At 41.8% G+C, this 22275-nt stretch overlaps 1 protein-coding gene across 1 annotated transcript in view; it reads right to left on the minus strand.

Moving 5' to 3' along the window:
- LOC134220781 (phospholipase A1-like) overlaps positions 1-22275 on the minus strand; it is a 31737-nt gene that overhangs the window by 8068 nt on the left and 1394 nt on the right. The gene's annotated exons all lie outside the window — the stretch shown is intronic.

Below are 22275 nucleotides of genomic sequence, written 5' to 3' on the forward strand. Positions count from 1 at the left end.
TAAATTGCACTTCACGCATGTGTCTAGCTGATTGTTAACTAGCTGTGTCTAGCTGATTGTGTCTAGCTTTTGTTAACTCATATCCCTGACAATAGCACACCTACAGCTTTCTCGCTGTAGGGGCAGCAGGGACTATGTCCAAGGGCTTGACGATCCCTCCCCAGGCCATCTGCGAGTTGTGGCGCCTGCCTAGGATGTGGTGGGGTTTGACAGTGGGCCCTGTTGAACCTCTATAAAAAGCTGCATGTATCCGCAAGTAGGCTCCGCCAAAGCGACCGCGTGCCGCTCAAAGCGCACAAGCCCAAGTCCTGGTGTTAGGTTGGACGCTAAACAGCCCTGACACGACGGCCGACGAGACAGGAGGTTTGCGCAGGCCCAATAAGCCGCCTTTACAATCGGCAACGACCTAGGCGACGAATAAAAGATCACGTTTGGAAGCTGGGAACATGGAACTGCAAGTCACTAGGCTTCGCAGGTTGCGACTGGATAATCTACGATGAATTACATCCCTGCAACTTCGACGTCGTAGCGTTGCACGATGGGGTAGCTAGAATAAATGGCTGGCCAAAACCCCATTCTCGTTTTTTGAACTTTTGCATGATATTACATTTTGAGAATATTCTTTAATATTATCTTCATTATGTGTCATTGAAATATTTACGTTTGATCCTTTTTAGTATTAATGACAACTTATCAAAAATCATGTTAATTTGATGGTTTTTAGCGTGCCGTAAGACGAAGATCAGTTACCACTGGTGACAAACCTAAACAACACATATAATGTTAGGTTTATAGTACACAAAACATCATTTATGAACTGCCCCAGGACTTCCATGAGTTGAAATAAATTATATTTAACATTAAGGTATTTTTTCATTAACAAAAATAACATGGAGTTTTTGACATTTTTTAACAAACTTCATTATTAAAAAAGTGGAAGTACTTCCTCGTATTCCGCTACGAGATTGTATGCACATGAAAATATAGGCTTCCATCTTTCTATTGCAGGTTAAATATCAGCCGCACTCGTCCGCAAACGATTTTTTTTTTTTTTTTGATTGAGTACAATAGTAACATACTCTTTTTTTGTTATTCATTCGTTCATTTGGTAGGCTCAAATGCTGTCGGGCGTTACGGAGCCGATAAAAAAAAACTTTTTAATACAATTTTGTAACCTAACGCTCAGATATTAATGTTAGTTTGGGGCATCTGCTGCCCATTTGAATCTCTACATAGCATTGCGCATGCTCCATTATCTTTCGTCTCCTTCCCACTAACCAATCTTATGAAAAATCAAAATAACAATTGTATTGAATTAGGCGATTGCATTGACAACACATATGTAAATCTCGATATAACTCGATAACTAGTTGAAATAATGTAGACAAGTTGGAGCATGGGCATAAGAGACGGGTAGGGGATAAAATGGGCAGGTGCCGCTTCAAGCTAAATAGAAACACTGAAAAATGCAAAAAACAAGCAACAAAAGAGAATAGCGATAAGTCTTTGTCCTCATCTGCAGAGGATAAAGACAATGTTGTGTTCCATTTTATCTGCAACAATCATGGATAGGAAATTGTTGTAAACTTTTCAAAATGCGATAACTTGTATATTTCAGAATTATACAAATAACGTTAACAGGTTAAGTTTATGTCTAAACATTGATAACTGATACTTATACCAAAAACAACGCCCGAAAACCGATTACTTCTTTAAATGCGCGGCAGGCGATCATTGTCCTATTCTGTTGCAGTTTGGGACAAATGCTTATTGCGAGTTGAGTATGTCCCAATATTTACAAGAGAGGACAATGTTGTTGCTACATATAGGCAATGTTGTTGTTTTGCATACCCTGGTCTTAAGTGAAGTAACTACTTGAGGCAACCTTGTAATCAGGACCAAAACAGGAAATTTACCGAATTGTCATCGTCCCGAATCCATAGAAAGAAACATTTCTCGCTTAACTTTTCAAAAGGACCTAAGTAACATTTTTCTCATGAATTAATTTGAATAGCGCAATCAACAGAAAAACATGAAAGCTTTTGATTACAGTACTCAAATTAATTCATGAAAAAAATGTTACTTAGGTCCTTTTGAAAAGTTAAGCGAGATTTCCTCTCCAAAAATAATCGATCCCGTGTTTTTGTAAACAAGATGGTTTAAGCAAAGAGTTTATGAACAACCAATAAGAGTATAAAAACAGAGTTCCGAGTATGTCATGATCAAAAGAAGACGCGAAAAAAATCGTTGCATCTTGCTTTGTCAAAATTTATTATAGAATAATTGAAAAATTTCTACAACATTTCAAACTACATCATCTCCAAGATTGAGGATTTGATAGAATAACCGAGACACATCTACAAACTGAAAACAAATTCGACCAAGTGAGAAACGATTCTGTCTCCAATGAAACCGGAAAGTGTATGGCCATAGTGACGATGGATGAATGGATTCTGGATTGCGATACAAAAGCGTTAGGGATGAGTTTCTGAAGGTAATTCCAAACCAGCATTTTCGAGGACTACTGAATGCCAGTGGATGTTAAAGGTAATCATTCGGAGGAAAAATTGCAGAAATCCAGGTTAGTATGAACATTGTACAACCTTTTATTTTTATTATCACATTATTTTACTTGATAAACGTACTTTTAATTTTTTAATATTCCGTGAACTTATGATATTAAAAGAGTGAAATAATGGAGAAACTTTATTATTATTATTTATTTTTTCCATAAAAAATACTTAAAATTTCGACAGGTATGTTATTTTTTCATTTGTTTTTTGCAATTCATCAAATTTTACGAACCCCACCAGAACAAATACAGGAAACAATCGGACCAACTGCGGCTCAAACAGCACTAGGAGCGAGTATTGATTGGTCAGAGAAAAATCTGATAAATAATATGATTGAAATTAACAGTTTATTCAGGATAATTTGTTCATTTTCATTAAGTTGAGCGTTCAGAATAATTTTGCAATCTACATTATATCTGCTTATCAGAGCAATGGTCCAACTTTATAGCACTGTCTGTACTTCAAGTTTAATACTTCCTGGTATTATATTATAAATAGAATAATAGATAATAGAATTGTTTTACCTTATTATTATTTATTCAGACTAAGGCCGAAGTGGCCTACTATTACTTAACAACCAATCAATATTGTTATTTTGGACCCATGCCACAATGGATTCTCCAGCTCTTGGCATTTTTTTCCTTTTTCAATTTCACTTTTATGACTTGCTACCCGATGTAGCTTTTTAAAATTGAATAAGCATTTACAATAATCGAATGAAAACTAATCCCAAAGCGATAATTATTAGTCAAATGAAGGAATTTCAATGTTCCGTATGACAAATTGCAAATCGTTAAACCGATAGAATACTTTTGAATATACTTTTAGTTACATGTTTCATTTTTTCCGGAACAGGGAATGATTTACTTAGTTGTTTGTATACACAATAAAATTTCAATTAAATTCTGGGTTGAACAATATATATATATTTTTTTTTTAATTATTCTCTCCTGCTAATTGTTTTTAAGGCAAATAATTGTATATTTTGTTCATTGAGGCAGAGACGAACAATTGAGAACTTCAAACCAATGTTTTTTAAAAAAAGTACCCCTTGAACTTGCGATAATTTATCCTATCAATACCATATGTTTCCTTGAATATATTTAAACGGCAGATTTCGTTTTTTTGCGCCATCAAATTTTACCCTAGATTATCATCAACAAAAAAGTGAAATTTTGGAGTTGTTTTGTTTTTTTATTGTTAATCTCTGTTTAAGTGATTTTTATATGATATAAGTTCACCCTGAAGTGGTGTTGAAGTAGGCCGTACGAAGATGGAAATTCTAATGGGCCAAGCAAGTTTCTGATTATACATATGGTCGTTTCAATCAGTTTAGTGATTCATAATTACGACTTCAATTCCAATAATATATACGTAATGGATGATTTACCATTTTAACATGTGCTTCTGCCTGTCGTATTGAGGCGGGTTTGCTTCTGCTACGACAATAGAGGCTTGTTTGCAGCCGTTTGATCATTTATTCATCCACTTAGAATTCATTTGTTGATCAAAATCATTATCATATCAGGGGGGAAGGGGAATTTAATTTCTTTTTGCTCTTTTTTCGTTTCAGAGAGCGAGCAAAGGCGCTTAAACCTAGGCTATTAGCCAGGGCAAGGCTAATACCTTCGCCCCATCCGAGGAAAATCATCGGCAAGGATAATGGAGTGACATAAATTTCTTAGCAAAGTCACTCCCAACATATTTCCACAAATTTTATATCATTTGCTTATAATGATACTCCTAAACCACATACCCTACCCACCATCCAATTCCTTGACATCTATGAGGGCGTCGGTGAGTCGCTGGCCTCTCGTTAAGTAGATGTCATATCATCATTTCCTTCCCTTTCCTAGTAACGGAGAAGATGGGCGTGGCCGGCAATGATAGCTTTCATGTTTTATCATTTTGGACCCCCAATTGGATTTCCATTGAATCCCAAATGGAAATCCATAAGCAATTGGGGTAAGAAAGGTAAAGAATATACATGACAACTATCAGTATGCAATCTACGAAATACTCCGTTACAACGCAACGCAACGCAACCAATAAGAGTATAAAAACAATAGCCAGACTTTTGTTTAATTAATTTCGAAGTTTCCGATGCAACTGATGTTATGCGTGAGTAATAACCCCAATAATATTTTGGTTTTATGCTGGTTTTATGGTTACTTGGGAAGTGTTGGTTGTACGTTCTGGGAAGCTTTCGCAGCAAAAAATATAATAAGCTTGTGAAATAGAAGTTGAAAATTTAAAGTTTTGTTTTGCATCGATTAATGTTTACCTTTCTGTAATAGGCCCTTATAAAATGCTACGCGTGATTTTTCATTTTTCACGTTTCCCACGCAAAATAAGGACAAAAGCGAGTAAACAAATGAACTGTCATGGAGCTGTCGCTTCTATATCAGTTTATAATAACTTTGTTTAATTTTTGAACATATCAAGAAAGATAATTTATCACTGGTAAGTGAATTTGCACCTGTAAAAATTTTCAAAAATCGATTGTTACTATGTTTTTTGCATCAAAGATGCAAAACCTACCAGAAAACGCCGAAATATAATTTTGGCCAGGATTTTGGTCTAGTTACCCCTTAGTGCGGTGGCTCCGGATCAGAGAAACGACTGGTATGACGGCGAATCTGAGCAGTTAGTTGAGGAGAAGAATGCAGCATGGGCGAGATTGCTGCAACACCGCACTAGGGCCAACGAGACACGATACAAACGGGCGCGGAACAGACAAAATTCGATTTTCCGGAGGAAAAAGCGCCAGCAGGAAGATCGAGACCGTGAAGAGAACTGTACCGCGCTAATAACACACGAAAGTTCTATGAGAAGTTGAACCGTTCACGTAAGGGCCACGTGCCACAGCCCGATATGTGTAAGGACATAAACGGGATCTAAAGGTGGCGGCAGCACTACGAAGAGCACCTGAATGGCGATATGGCAGACAACGGTGGCGGTATGGTAATGAACCTAAGAGCACGCGCGCAGGACATGCGACTTCCGGATCCGAATCTCCAGGACATCTAGGAGGAGATCGGCCGGCTGAAAACCAACAAAGCCCCTGGAGTTGACCAACTATCAGGAGAGCTGTTTAAACACAATGGTGAGGAACTGGCTAGAGCGCTGCACTGGGTGATTACCAAGATTTGGGAGGATGAGGTTCTGCCGCAGGAGTGGATGGAAGGTGTCGTGTGTCCCATCTACAAAAAAGGCGATAAGCTGGATTGTACCAACTACCGCGCAATCACATTGCTGAACGCCGCCTACAAGGTACTCTCCCAAATTGTATGCCGCCGACTAACACCAATTGCAAGAGAGTTCGTGGGGCAGTACCAGGCGGGATTTATGGGTGAACGCTCTACCTCAGAATAGGTGTTCGCCATACGTCAGGTATTGCAGAAATGCCGCGAATACAACGTGCCCACACATCATCTATTTATCGACTTCAAAGCCGCATATGATACAATCGATCGGGACCAGCTATGGCAGCTAATGCACGAAAACGGATTTCCGGATAAACTGATACGGTTGGTCATGGCGACGATGGATCGGGGCATTTTCGAGTCCCTTCGAAACGCGTAGAGGGTTACGGCAAGGTGATGGTCTTTTTTGTCTGCTTTTCAATATCGCTTTGGAGGGAGTAATACGAAGGGCACGGATTGACACGAGTGGTACGATTTTCGCGAAGTCCGTCCAGTTTGGTTTCGCCGACGATATTGATATCATGGCACGTAACTTTGAGAGGAAGGAGGAAGCCTACATCAGACTGAAAAGCGAAGCTAAACGGATTGGACTAGTCATCAACACGTCGAAGACGAAGTACATTATAGGAAGAGGCTCAAGAGAAGTCAATGTAAGCCACCCACCACGAGTTTCTATCGGTGGTGACGAAATCGAGATGGTTGAAGAATTCGTGTACTTGGGCTCACTGGTGACCGCCGATAACAATACCAGCAGAGAAATTCGGAGACACATAGTGGCTGGAAATCGTACGTATTTTGGACTCCACAAGACGAATAGAGTTGGCCGCCGTACCAAACTGACTATCTACAAAACGCTTATTTGACCGGTAGTTCTCTACGCACGAGACCTGGATGATGCTCGTGGAGGACCAACGCGCACTTGAAGTTTTCGAAAGGAAAGTGTTGCTTACCATCTATGGTGGGGTGCAGATGGCGGACGGTACGTGGAGGAGGCGAATGAACCACGAGTTGCATCAGCTGTTGGGAGAACCATCCATCGTTCACACCGCGAAAATCGGAAGACTGCGGTGGGCCGGGCACGTAGCCAGAATGTCGGACAGTAATCCACTGAAAATGGTTATCGACAACGATCCGACGGAAACAAGAAGGCGAGGTGCGCAGCGGGCAAGGTGGATCGATCAGGTGGATGACGATTTGCGGACCCTCCGCAGACTGCGTGGTTGGCGAAGTGCAGTCATGGACCGAGCTGTATGGAGAAGACTTTTATGTGCAGCACAGGCCACTCCGGCCTTACTCTGGTAATAAATCACTTTTCCTTGAAAGAAAGCTGACTGGTTAACCTGGATACGTCCGTCGTACTTTTCGTTGCCGAGCGGACACAACTAATCCCGAGAGATTTCCCACATAAATTCCTTCGATATCCTTGCTGGATCCAAAGTCATTCAGGTGAGGGTTTTCCTCATCGGACGAACACAAAATGTTCACCCGCTCTACTCCGTCCAAAACTAGAAAGCGGTCCAAAAGCCAGTATCGAGATGACTACCCAAAAAATACACCGGATTACAGCGGATTTTGAACCAGTCTAACGATTAGGTTTTGCAATTTTATTTCGGCTCTGAGCCCTCCCATACATGAGACTCTACTTAAGGTTTACAGGGATTTTACTACATTTATCTAATTTTTTGCATTCGCTTAGGCCTAGCATTTCCCACTGTATTCCTCTGTGCTATCTACGTGTGCATGCAATTCACTAATCTCTACGTGCGTCCTCTCTCTTCCAACTTTTGCTTCTACGTTCTCTTTACCGGCGATATCTACGGCTAAGCGAATCTTCTCCTTCAGCTGACTCCGACAAACTTCTCCTGCGAACTCACTCTCGTCTTCTCACATGCGCTGAGTTCCTCACTGGAACCATCCTCAATGGGCTACTGACGTACTCAAAAAAACAAATTGTTGCGCCTCTATTGCAGGGCTGCCCAACGTACGGCCCGCGGGCCGGATACGGTCCTCGGCTCCATTTTTTGTGGCCCGCGAGCCGTGGCAGAAAATACTTCATAACCGGCCCACAAGCTTCTCTATGTGGCTCGAAAAGTTTCTTTTTCATTATTTATTACTAATTACTGGTGAATATTACTGGTTTGAAAAAAAAGTCTGTTTATCAAGTCTTTTACTTTCAATGTGTTCCAGTACCTTTTATATGTAATTGAAACAATAAATATGTTTCTATTATTTTGAAATGGCTGCATTGAGTGACCCGAGTGACTCCATGAAACGAAAGGCTGAGGCGGATCACCGTGTTTTTACGATGAAAAAGGAAAGCCGGTTTGCTTAATTTGTTCGGAAAGTGTTGCTGTGTTGAAGGAATCCCAAGTGACAATAAAGGCTTTATAGTGAGAGCGATGGTTGGATATTGGTTGGTTAACGGTGTTATAAGCTGGTTAGGGTGTAAGCTGAATACGTGGTTGAATAAGTATCCCTACAGGCTATTTTAGATCCTTTGTACAGCAATCCATAAAATGCTGAATATCGAGCTGAAGAGAAGCTTATCTACCAAATCTAATATCTTTCATCTAGCTTCCCAAGTAACAATTTATTGCTGAGTAAACATTCATTCAGCTAGTTTAGTGCAGCCTTCGTCTGAATAGAGGCTGTTCATGATAATTGAAGACGTTTGCTCAGCTCTTATACATCTAATTTTGGTGATTTTATTCAGCCTGAGGCTGATTTAAGGTGTTTAATGAAGCTCTTCAACAGTTTTTTCAGCTATCATACAGCAATCATAGAGCAATATAGCAAACCTGGAAATTCTATTTTTAGAACTGACACTAGGACTAGACCGTAGAGCAGAAGATTCTCTTATTCAGCTTTAATCCAACAGATAATTAGCTTTATAACAGCATCGAGAAAATATTTATTTAAAATATCATCAATTATGTTGCTTCAACATGTCATATGCCATTAGTCATTAAATTATCAACAGTTTATCGAATATTTTCTGAAATTGAAATTCACAAACTATTTATCAAACTTTATTGAGAATTGAACTAAGAATCACTGATTTGAAGCCAGTCAACTTACTGCTTGCATCACCTTGAACTGTGAAACTTGTTTAAGAAATAGCACATCATTTGCAGGTATAGCTGAATAAAGTTTGGGTAATGACTGCCATAAGGTTGCATGAAATCTTCACAAACAATCTAATCACCTTCTCGATTAGCTGTCAAAATTCAGCACATTCAGTTTGTACCTACATGATGAAGTTGCAATGTATTAATCCATGTCCAATCGAGGTGAACCGGCCTTGGGGCGATAATCTCGTAAATAAAGATAATTCAATTCAATTCCATGTCCAACTCATCTTGGAATAATAATTCTTTTATAGTGACATAACATCAAAACAGTGAGTTGAATTTTATTAAAAATAACATCAACCCAGTCCGCGCTGAATTCTAAATGAAGCTTCAAATTTCGGAGGTGGGTTTGAGATTTTTCAAAGTAGCTTCAATGATCATTACCGTTTTTCAATTCAAGGGGATAATGCTTCAATGCTTTTCTTTTTGGCAATCTTGATTTCACCGACCGAATCCGTCACTATTGGATAAAACAATAGATGCGCGATTAACCAATCTCTATTCAGCAAAATGTTTGAAATGTTTCAAACGGAAATTATCGACCTCCAATACAACGACGAGCTCAAATTTAAGTTTTTGAAAGAAAATATCTCTCATTTTCGTCAACGGCACTTATCAAGAATTAAAGCAGTGCAAAACTTGGAATCCTGCTCGCAAATTTTGATCATCGATTGCCAAAACAATATGCATCGATTATTGGAGAGTACCATTTCATGATTCTCATAAAACATTCACCCAAAAATGGCCATTCTGGAAAAATGAGAAAAAAAAACCAGATTAATCCACTTACAGTGAGATTTTGACCCTTCCTTAGTTATAAGGATTTTTTTACAGACTCCAGTATTTAAAACGAGATTAAACTATTCTACTTCCCACGGCGATTTACCGTGAAAGTAACAAAATAATTGCCTATCCAAAGGCGGATGTCATGGGTTGAGTGACAACTCAATGAATGATAACGTACCGTACTTCATGCTGCCTATCTATAAGGCGCTCGTTGGATTGAATAACTATTGTGATATGGTTAGTAACTATCGTAACGTTGGTTGCATATAATGTACTCGTAATTTCCAGAGACCTTGATATTAATTAATCCAGAACTTACTAAATCAGTCATTGATCTGAACGAAACTCAATAGCGTTCAATAATAACATATATTTTGCCTTATGGATGTCTAATTTGATAAAACTAAACTTGTTCAATACCTTAAAAATGAGCTAGATTTTTATGGTAGTAAATTTCAGAATTTTCACACATACGCACACATACATGCATACAAGTGATCTATTAGTGTCTCAAAACATGCTCACATTTGCTATCTAGCTTCCACTGAAGAAATTTTTGAAATCCCTTTCAATTTTTACGTTTTTGCTTTTCTGAGAAGATTTTTTGTACATGGTTCTATATGTTCCTCAAATAAAATCATTTGTTTCTTTGAAACAAATCAGAAAAATAGGCATATTTCCATATCATATCATTTGTTATATAGTTATATTTTCAATGTCAAAGTGAATTTGTTTCAAATACCATACATTTTATTTATTAGTTCACGAGATTTCTTGATAGATTAATACGTAACACACCTGCGTAACGCATACAAAGTGAAATTATAGACACTTCCGAAGGAAGGGTCAAAAACATTGATGGAAAATATATGAAAAAATAATTGCTGAATAATGGCCATTCCCCGGATGGTTCTAATTCTGACAATTGGCCCGTGTATCGGAGAGGAGCCAGCCTAGGGCTGAAAGTCTCCTTAATAATGAAACAAAAAAAATGGCCCGTGCCTTGAAAACGTTGGGCAGGCCGATCTGCTGCTATGCGGTTGGAGGACGGTGAAAATTGATTGATGTGGTTTTGGTGGTTTGGCTTCGCCTACCACGCAGATGCGATGTTGACGATTCTCAACCTTCTCCGGCCAAGTGTACCTTGGGAACTTTTGTATTTGATGCGTGGGGTCAAAAACGGTCTTAACCGATGGAAGTAATGTGTCGGCTTCGCCACTGCTGTCACGAACCTTTTACTAAACGGGTTTCATGTAAGTACAGGGGTTAGACAAAATGGTTGAGATATGCAAAAAATTGTCGAAGTTCAAATCAGCTTAACTTTGCGTAGAATGATCCGATTTTGATGAAACTGGGACCATCGGACGCGGAAGCTCTTCTAGTATGCTGTCCTCAAACTTCTGATTGGGCCTTGGCCACCGGAAATGTTCCGGGTTTTCTGGGGGTATGTTAAAAATACATTTTTTCTTCTGCTTGTCATTTTATATGACGTTTACTGCTATCATGTTTCGTGCATTCCTCAGAAGCTAGAATTGATAATCAATGCTGGCTGCAGATCGAAAATCCGTTAGATATACGCAGAGATATGGCCATTTTCGTGAAAACGGTACAGGACTGGCCATACACCCTGAACAAATGTCCCTTTGCAGAACACCCGGAACCTGTTACAAATTGGCCAGAGAGTTTTACAGTCCTCAAAATGTATCTTTAATAAAGATCCTACATTCATCGTCTTGGAAAAACATGACTTTTGACACCCATATATGCATGGTTCCAGATGGTGCCAAAACCGGCCCCTCCTGGAAGGCCCATGGAACCTGCTGTAAGGGTGGCAGTGGACATTATCATTCTGGAAATGTTTCTGTAATCATCGTCTTGCAAAACCATGACGTCAGATTACTCATATTTGCATTATTCCGATCTGTTATCATTTCATCATGTTCCCAGTACCGTTTTTACGTACTGCGTAGTTTAGATGGATTTTCGATCTACATCCACCATTGGTCGACATATTAATTCTAGTTTTTGGAGAAAGCATAGAACATGTTGAAAGTAAACGTCACATAAAGTGACTGGCAGTGGAGGGGATGCATCTTGAACATACCCTGGGAAAACCCGGAACGTCTCCGGTGGCCGAGGACCAATCTTAGGTTTTGCAGAGGGACGGTATACTTGAAGAGTGTCCGCTTCTGATGATCCTGGTTTTATCAAAATCTGATAATTATACGCAGAGTTATGCTGATTTGAACTTCGACATAATTTTGTCTATCTCAACCTTTTTGTCTAACCCCTGTATCTCTGCTTACAGGTCCACCACCCCCATTTTTTGGCCCTTCATACAGCAATGTGTTGAATTCTAAATCATATTGAAATTTGACCTTATTGTCAAGTGGAACCGCATGCAGAGCAAGACTCTAGTCAGGATGGTGGCTAACTACATACGAACTACATACATACATACATACATAATTGAAGGGTCCGCGACGTTAGCCATAAGAACGTTAGGCATATGGACGTTAGTCATAAGGACGTTAGGCATAAGGACGTTAGGCATAAGTACATTAGGCATAATGAACGTTAGACATAATGGACGTTAGGCATAATGTACGTTTGGTATAATGGACGTTTGGTATAATTCTACCTTCTTTATGTCATAGGCTGTTCTTTGGGTCATTTTATGCCTAACGTACTTATGCCTAACGGGGTATACCCATAATTGAATGCCACCGTAGCGGTCGCAGTTTAACTAAAATTTTCACTTTTCAAAAGGGTTACTTATTTATCAACCCTCAATAAAATTGTTAATAATTTTTTTCCAATAGATGAAATAAAACAAATCTCTCCACCAGTTATTACCTTTTGCCTATAGCACCCTATAGGCTTCCATTGGTATGCAAATATCACCATATTGTGTAATTGGACGAATGTTATCGACCAAAAACAAAAGGGTGCTGACAACCGACCACCTTCCCCTACCCTACATTTATTTCATGATTTTCCACAGAAACTCTTTTAGGAATTCTTTCCAAAATTTTTCCTTCAAGCCCATCGGGAAATCCACACGAAATTCATTAACACATTTATAGAAAAAAAATCTTATGAGATTCAAATCATGAATTCCTTTGGGAATTCTTCAAGATATACTGCAAGCATTGATCATCAAAATCATGTTGGAAGAAATTCTGGAGATGTTTCCGTGGAAATTGCATGAGACGTTCTTGAAGGTGGTGAAGAAGTTCTTGGAAGCATTTTTGGAAGTATTCCTAAACAAGTTTTCGGAGCATTAATTTCCAGGTCAATTTATTTGCGAACGACTTTCCGGGAGAGTTCCTTGGAGTAGTTTGGGGTAGGAATTTCTGGAAGAATTCCCAGAGGAATGCGCGTTAGATCATTTTTCCGCAATACAATTCCCATATAAAGTTCTTAAAGAATTCCTGGACAATTTTCTGAATTTCAGAAGTAATCTGATGAGCCCTAGTGGTAAGTTATGTGGAGTTTGCAAAGTAATTTATAAAGTGTTCTTGGTGGAGTTTGATGAGGAACTCCAGAGAACATTTCAGGAGAAATCCTATGAGTATTTTTTCAAGAAGTTACAGGACTTCTCGAGGATTTTTTGAGCAGACATCCTAAAGCATTTATACAAGAACTTCCGGAGAACTTCTGAAAACTTTTTGAAGGAATTACCGGAAGAATTCCTAGAGGCGCTTCTGGAGAAAATCATGGAGGAACTTCCGGGCGAATTAATGGAGGAACTTCTGGAGAAAATCCAGGAGGAACTTCTGGAGGAATCCCTGTGGAATTTCGGAACGAACTGCAGGAGGAACTTCCGGAGGAATTCTTGGAAGAACTAACGGAGAAATTTCTGGAGGAACTTCTGGTGGAATTCCTGGAGGCACTTCCGGAGGAATTCCTAGATGAATTTCCCGGAGGAATTCCTGTATGAATTTCCGGAGGAATTCCTGTAGGCGGAGGAATTCCTGGAGGAAATTTCGGAGGATTTCCTGAAGGAAGTTCCGGAGGAATTCCTGGAGGAAGTTCCGGAGGAATTCCTGGAGGAAGTTCCCGGAGGAATTCCTAGAGGAATTTTCGGAGGAATCCCTGGATGAACTTCCGGAGGAATTCTTGGAGGAACTCCAGGAGGCACTTCCGGAGGAACTTTCGGGGGAATTCCAGGAGGTACTTTTGGAGCAATTCTTGGAGCAGCTTTTAGAGCACTTCATGGTGAAATTAACTGAGGATTTTGTGGAAGAGTTTCGGAAAATTTCTATTGCTTGAAATAAGTTCACGCCGATCCAGGCCGCCGCTCCGCTGCCGTCAATTACCAACGGCGTGACGCCGCCACGCCGCCGCCGCTGGCTCAAAATGATCTCTCGCGCCACCACCGACAAATTTTCAATCGGCGCACAGGTTCAGATGGTGTAATACGCATTAGCATTACTGCCGACAATTAGCGGAAGGCCTTTTGAAGTATAATATTTGAAGTATAATTTGTTTTGAAACATTCGTAGGGAACAAATAATCTAAACAATAAACGTATTTCCTGATGGGGGTTCCAATAGTTACATCAATTGTGACAGCACATTGATCGAGAGTTTGCCATTCCACTACTAGGTTCACTAGTAGAAGTTACTAACGCGAAAATATGAATCCTGCACGAAATCCATTTGTGATTTGCCATTTTGAATAAGTATCAAGAACGTCAAAGACGAATCACAGAGTACACTGTGAAAAACGCGAATCCATTTAGGTAAATATTTGTTTAAAAACTAAATAAAAACATACCCATTCTCCCACCCTTATTTAATCTCAAGTTGAGATTGAATAAGAGTAGCCGATTATTTTGGAGAAGCAAAAAGTCAACTACACTATAGCTTCGTTTAGCGCAGCAAGGGATCAATACTGTGAAGGGTGTCCAGTAGGGCAGTTCAAATTTCAAAAATGTTCGAAAATTCCAACTCCCATATCTCTATTATCATCATTTTGATAATATAGGAGTCCTGGCAAATTTTCAGGCAATTCGATGGCCATTTAGGGGTGGCGCGAAGTCAATTTATGTTTATATGGAAATTTGTATGGGAAAAACTTAAAATTTATTCAAATCTCCCTACAACTCATAAATCGTCACCTGTCATAAGACGAGTTTATACAATCCCATTGAATTCCACCACTTAATTGTATCTTGACAGATACGTATTTCGACCTCAAAAGTAAGGCCGTCTTCAGTGTCTCGTACTTGACTCGACTTAGTCGAATATAGGGATACTTGAATAAATTTTACGTTTTTCCCATACTAATTTCCATATAAACATAAATTGACTTCGCGCCACCCCTAAATGGCCATCGAATTGCCTGAAATTTTGCCAGGACTCCTATATTATCAAAATGATGCTAATAGGCATATGGGAGTTGGAATTTTCGAACACTGTCCAGGTGCTTTACAGGCTCCGTTATCGGTTAGGTTTCTTTTTAGACACCACCTCCCCCACCCCCTTACCATTCATTCGTAGGAACGATAAGCATAAAGCCGCGTCTCACGAAAATTAGGGGTCGCTTGTATGGTGAACTTTTACTACTGGAACAGTCAATCCATAGCGTTATTTATTTTGACGTAAACTACGTCTAAGGGGAAGACTCGGATACAGGGTGACAAATGAAAATTTCCAAATTTGAGACCGTCACGAAATCATGTAAGATTTTGAACGTTAATAGCGCCTTTATCTTCCGATGGATTTTTGAGATTTATATATCAATCGACTCGGAAATTCTCTACCAATTTGTCAATTGTATTGAAAGTTTGGGTTATGAACGTTAAAATAGGGTATCGGATCATTTTGGCAGCACCCTCTTTTCTTGTCCGCTAGAGTCTCGTTTCGGCCGTCGCCGTTCAGTGCGGTTGGCTATTGGACTCTGCTTTTTGTGCGGTGTTTCGCACAAAAAGTAGAACAATGGAGCCGGACCAGTGACCGCGGTCGAAACAAATCTAGACCAACATTTGAAAAGGGCGTAACAGCCAAAATTTATTCCTTCTTATTATTCGTCCACATATATAGCTTTATATGTAGACAAAGAATCAGAAGGAATAATTTTTGGCTGTTACGCCCTTTTCAAATGTTGGTCTAGAAATGTAACACAAATGCGTAATGTAGTGCATGCTGTATAAAAAGTTATGCAGATAGGGGCATGTTTGTGCAGGCATGAGACTAGTAAAAGTAGTAAAATTCTTCTTTATTGTTTCATTTTCTGTTCTACAATTATTTTTTACATGTACAGTGCTCGGCCGGCTTGGCCCTCCAACTTCAATTTTAAATTTTTATGTTTACATTGTTATTTAAGTGTTAATATGATATATCATGACGGCCTTTAGGAGGCGCTGGTGTGTTTTTTTAAATTTGATAACCTAACTACTATGTACACTAATATTTACAATAAGAAATTTGATAACCTAGATTGGAACTAGCGCCCTAATTGGAGCCTGATCCGAATGCAAGCAACGGACCCTAAACTTTTCTTTACACTCACCAAAGCGTTCATGTAAGGTTTTATTCCGGCCAGACGGTGGACCTCGGATGTTCTTGTCCTGGGAGGGTGTTGAGGATCATCCTCAGGAATTTGTTTTGGACCCGTTGAAGTTTGAGGTGGTGGGTTTTAGCGCAGCTCTCCCAGACCGGCATGCCATATTCGATCACAGGAAGGATGATTTGCTTGTAGACAGCAAGCTTATTTTTCAGGGACAATGACGACCGGCGGTTGATCAAAGGGTACAGTAGTTTCAACAGGACGTTACACTTTGTCACCGTTTTGTCAACCTGTTGCCTGAAAATAAGCTTGCTGTCGAGGGTCAAGCCAAGGTAGCCGGCCTCATTGGCCCATTCCACAGTCGTGCCATTGAGGATGATTTTACAGTCCCCAGGCGGAACAAGTTTAGGGGATTTGGAGTGGGGGAAAATGATGACCTGGGTCTTCGCCGCGTTGATACAGATCTTCCAGCTGGTGAGGTACTCTGTCAGGGCATCCAGGCCTCGTTAGAGTTTTGCCACTAGCGCTCTGATCACTCTACCGTTGTAGACGATGGATGTGTCATCTGCGAACAGAGACAGAATGCCGCCTTCTGGAGGTTCTGGCATGTCGGAGGTGAACAGATTGAAAAGCAGGGGCCCGAGGATACTACCCTGGCGGACGCCTGCGACGATGTTGTGCGCATTGGAACTCGCTCCGCTGATTGAGACCCGGAATGTCCTTGCCGACAGGTAATTGTTGATGATTTTCACCAGGTAGCTGGGAAGATTGTAGCGTTGTAGTTTGTACACCAGGCCATCATGCCATACATTGCCAAATGCCTTCTCGACATCGAGTAAGGCCATGGCGGATGTTTTCGAGACGAACTTGTTCCGTCTGAGGACGTTGGTAACTCGGGTCAGTTGGTGTACAGTTGACCGACCGCGTCGGAAACCAAACTGTTCCTCGAGCAAGATGTTGAGATTTTCGGCAGACTCAAGTAACCGATGATGAATAGCTTTTCGAATAGCTTGGATAACCCTGAGAGAAGGCTGATGGGTCGATAACTTTTGGGGAGGAAGGATCCTTCCCAGGCTTCCGGATGGGGATGACTTTCGCTGACTTCCAGGACGATGGGAAGTAGCTAAGCCGGAGACACTGATTAAAGAACAGCGAGAGGTGCTCAAAGAACGGAGCACTCATGTGTTTGAGCTCGAGATTCAGGATGCTGTCGAAGCCTGGGGCCTTCATGTTCTTCGACGATTTGATATAGGCCGTCAATTCGTCAGCTGAGATCTCCAACTCCTCCGAGAAGTCGTTGGGAATCAAATGGATGTTGTTAGCATGCTCGTTGACGGCTGCTTCGTGTGGACTGACGATGTTCTGTCCAAGATTGTGTGAGCTGACGAAGTGACGACCTATTTCAGCGACCTTCTCTGCAGGAGTTATCAAGCGATCCTTAGAGCCATTATTGTCTAGTGGGATCAAAGGTGGAATGGGCCGAGGCTTGGATTTTAGAATTTTGGTCATTTTCCAGAACGGCTTAGCATAATCTGGGAGAGTGCGGATCTTATTCGAGAAGTCGTTATTTTTGAGGTCCACCATTCTGGCCTTGATAATTTTTGTGATTCGATTGCAGCGTGCCTTAAGCTCAGGCAGTCCAGTACGCTGAAACTGCCTGCGAGTGACATTCCGCAATCGAATCAAATCTTTGGTGAGTGTATCGATGTTTAAGGAGTTGCTTACCTGCCGAGCCGTCGGTACGTGTTGCTCTCGGGCCGCCGTGATCGCCTCCTCGATAGCGCACAGCTGGCGGTCGATACTTTCCGGCGTCTCCGGACGCACCTCGTAGTCGACGGTGTTATCGACGCACTGCTGGAAACGCTGCCAGTTCACTCGGTGGTAGTTCCGCCGTAACTGCTGGTGCCGATTGACCGAGGAGCCCAGTTCCGCCACCACCGGATAGTGATCCGAACTGAGCTCCTGGTATTCAACCGGCTGCGAGACGTGGTCACTCAGGTTTGTTACGTAGAGGTCGAGCGTTGCGTGGGCACCGGACCGACTCAGCCGAGTGGGGGAATCCGGGCTCATGATCGTGTAGTGGCCTTCCTCCATGTCGTTGCTCCAGATGGTGCCGTTTCGATTGCCGCGACTGTTGCCCCAGGCTTGATGTTTGGCATTCAAGTCGCCGGCAATGATATACTGGCCTTGCCTCCGCGTCAGCTTGACGATGTCCTCCGAAGGGCAGCCGATGATCCATCGCCGGCTTTGGCTTGCGTTGGACAGTACGCCGCGATGAGCGCGATTGTGCCGACCGAAGTGGTGATTTCGACACCGATGGCCTCGATGACACTGAGCTGGAAGCTTGGAAGCAGACGACAGTTGATGTTGTAGCGAAGAGCGATGGCCACACCACCTCCCCTGGTCGGCCGGTCGAGTCGCACGATGCGGAAGTCCGGGATGTTGATGTTCACCTCCGGTTTTAGGTGCGTTTCGGTGATGAACGCCACGTCTATTTCCTTCTCCTCAAGGAAATCTTTCAGCTAAATTATTTTGCTCTTGAGCGAGCAAGCGTTCCAGTTGACCAGGCCCACCCTAGCAGCCATTTTCAATGATGAACATGCCAAGTGTGAAGACCTGGTCGAATCGGGTTTTGCAGCCGCGCAGTCGAGTGGCGAGCTGCGCGAAGATCGGCATCAGTTGCTCCGGAGTGTACAGCGGGGCAGATTCCTCCGGTGGGACGGCTTCGTTCTCCGACTGCCGACGGAACCCAGGAGGAGGGAGCGGGGGCCATTCGCTGGTGGATGGTGCCGACGATGTTGGAGCTTGGACCGATGCAGCTGCCGCTGCCAGTCGCTTGTGCGGCTGTAGCGGTGGGAGTATTGGAATCACACGACGGGGAGCAGGGATGGCTGGAAAGTTCACCTCGTTGATTACAGGAACACGGTTCTTCTTCGGCATGGTCCTGGTGGAAGCCTTCTTCCGGATTTCCAGGAACTCGGCTCGCTTTGGGCAGCCCTTTGTGGTGGCCCGATGTTTATCGCCACAGTTGGCGCACTTGGGATCTGCCACCTCCATTTTGTCGCACTCGTCAGTCGGATGGGGTTCGCCACACTTGTTGCAGCGCGGCTTCATGCGGCAGTTCCTGGGCCGTGCCCGAAATTGAAGCAGTTGGTGCATTGCGTTACATCGCGGTGCACTGGCCGATATCGCTCCCAGTCAACGACGGTGTAATTTATAACGCCAACCAGCTTCAGGTCCTTCCAGGTAGTGGAGCCGTGCTCCAGATGGATCAGGTAAAGCTGGTCGCGATATTTCCTCGCCTTGTCGTGACGAGCGATCTTGTGGACGGCTACTGGCTTCAGTCCGCAACTTTCAAGCTCTGCTTGGAGCTCTTCCTCCTTCATGTCGTGAAGTCCTCGCAGCAAAGCCTTGAGCGGCTTCGTGCCGGGATGGTCATGAGTGTAGTACTCATACTTGTGGACCTCGAGGAACTCCACGACGGATTGATGATGGTCCCTGTTGGCCGGCATCACTTTCACGCCCTCGCTGCAGAGCCGAAAAGTACATTTCAGCCCCTTAGCGATCAGCTGGCGAATTTTTGGGCGTAAATCCGGCGGATCGCCCTTCACAAACACGGGCGGGCACTTCTCCTTCCGCTCCGGTTGCACCTGCGGCAGCTGCGATTGCTGCTTCTTCCTCTTTTCGGCGGATTGCCGGCGTCATCAAGCGGCAACGGCGAGAACACGTTGCTCTGCAAAAGCTGCTTGGAGGGGTTACCCGCGCCTCCAAGAGCAGTGCGCTTAGGCACTTTTCCAGCGACCGAATCGGCCACCGAGTCTCCCATGACGGGTCCGGGAGAAAATAACGCCAACGCGACAAGCGAAAACGTAAACAGCGAACGAACGAGAAAAAACACTTCGAAAAAATGCGCGAGCAAAAAACACGTCCGTACGTGTTGCTGTCTCGAACTGGAATGAGATGACCTGCAGGCATGAGACGATCAATTGTTATCAATGCCAATGCCCTTGATAGTAATGCAATCATCGCAATGTAATTGCACAAACATGTTTATATTAAAAAACGACTTTGGAAAAATGTTAAGCATTTTTTTTGCAAACTGAAAACTAATAAGGCCGTTACACATATTTATGAAAAATTATGATCTCCGCAAAGTCAAGGGGGAGGGGGTAATCTTCTTCTTCTACTGAATCGAGCGGCGTTAAAATTTGAATGCAGAGGTTTTTGGGGCCGGGGAAGGTTCTTAAGATGGTTCGAAACCCCATCTCCTCTTTGAAACCTGGCTCCTATACAAATAAAACACCAATTTCATCACTCGACACTCGAGATCAAGCAAATGGAACCAAATCTGGCGTGTGGAAGTTTTGGAAGAGAAGATATGTTTCTGTGATGGTTTGCAACGCTTCTCCCTTCTGGAAAAAGGGGCTCCCATACAAATAAACCAAAAATTTCTGCATAACTCGAGAACTAATCAGAAAATAAATCAATTTTAGGCGAAATAATGTTCGTCGGGTCTGGTAGTAAAAAATAAATATTAAAATGGAAAACAAATAAAAAAAACTCCTCGGATTTGTTAAAGAATGTTTTGAAAGTTCTCAAAATTTACCGGAATTTTTTTTTGTTGCCCCTCAAATTGTTATTTTTGAGCAAAACAATCCAAAGGGGGGGGGGGAACATATTTTAAAAAAATATTTATATCGGCCTAATAATATTTTGTCCAATTAAATGCGCGTCTGAATCAGAAGGTTTTAACTTTGATTCAGGAAGTGTGAATGTACTTAAGATATTTTCATAATACGTGGGTGCAATCATGCGGTACTTATTGTATACGACAAAAGCTTCGGAACGCATACGTTCTTGAAACGGGCTATATGAGTTACAATAGAGCTATCACCTACTTGCTCCCTGATTCAAAAGTCTTGCAATAATATTAATAAAATGGTTGCACGAATATTTTATCCATAGTGACACTCAGTGTTGGTAGAATCATACTCAAATCTGAATCATCCAGGTTTCATGCACGAGCTAACTCGCCTGCGATTCTTAAAGGGGAGCATCGCGCTTGAGTTTCTCGGCCAGAATCGCATCGCTTCGCTCACTCACCGAAAAATGATTTCGTTCTAAAAAGCGTCAAAACGCAATCGAGTCGTATGTTTTGTTTATATGTGCAATTATTAGCCATTGTTTTAGACGAAAAACAGTTAATTCAATGCATTCAACAAAGAAGAACACGTAAATATCATGCAATGATGCAAATTGCGATTCGAATCATGAGCAAATCTCTAGGCCATGATTCTGATGGGATTTGACTCACGCATGGTTTGAATCGCCAACAATTTGCATATCTTAAGGTGATTATAGAATGAAGCCAGAAATCGGCCATTTTGTCAACCACGTGCTTTTCTAATATTTTTTTTCAAGAGCACGAGATGAAAAAAACCATAACGCGTATGGGTCTGAAATAATGGTAGATCGTTTGCTTAGTTATGTTGAAAAATCATAATTTGAGTTTCGGCACTGTACGAAAACTATTACGCCAGATTTTGGGTTTTGAAAATGTATGTAAATAAACGTGTGGTGAATTTGAAATTCACCACGGGCTTCATTCTATAATCACCTTAAGATACGCTAGTTTTGTTCGAAACCAGTGACATAAGTAATCAAATAAATTTTCTTAAAATATTCATGTATGATGGCACTACAATCCTCAATGAACAAAACTGCCTTACGTAGTTTACGTTGGGCGGTTGTGTATTGTACATAACCCTTCTGATTTTTTTGTTGAATATCTTGGCTGTGCACGCAAGCGGGCAATCAAACTCATCAAATGCTTTAGCCAAGCAAGCCTTTGGCACAGCAGAGTGCGATTGATTCGCATTCTATACCAGCCCGCCCAGCCCGTTGTTGGGAGGCATGTAGTGTGATCCTCTCGTTTAATAAACAATGTGCACTCGCTTGACTGTGGATATACAACAGTAAAGCACATGTGGAGATTGGACAAATCAAGCATCCGAAAGATATTCAATTTGCAAAAAAGAGCTAACCGCGGTGGAGGTTGGTACT

Source organism: Armigeres subalbatus, chromosome 3 (genome assembly GCF_024139115.2).
Source record: "Armigeres subalbatus isolate Guangzhou_Male chromosome 3, GZ_Asu_2, whole genome shotgun sequence".
Classification (NCBI taxonomy): Eukaryota; Metazoa; Arthropoda; class Insecta; order Diptera; family Culicidae; genus Armigeres; species Armigeres subalbatus.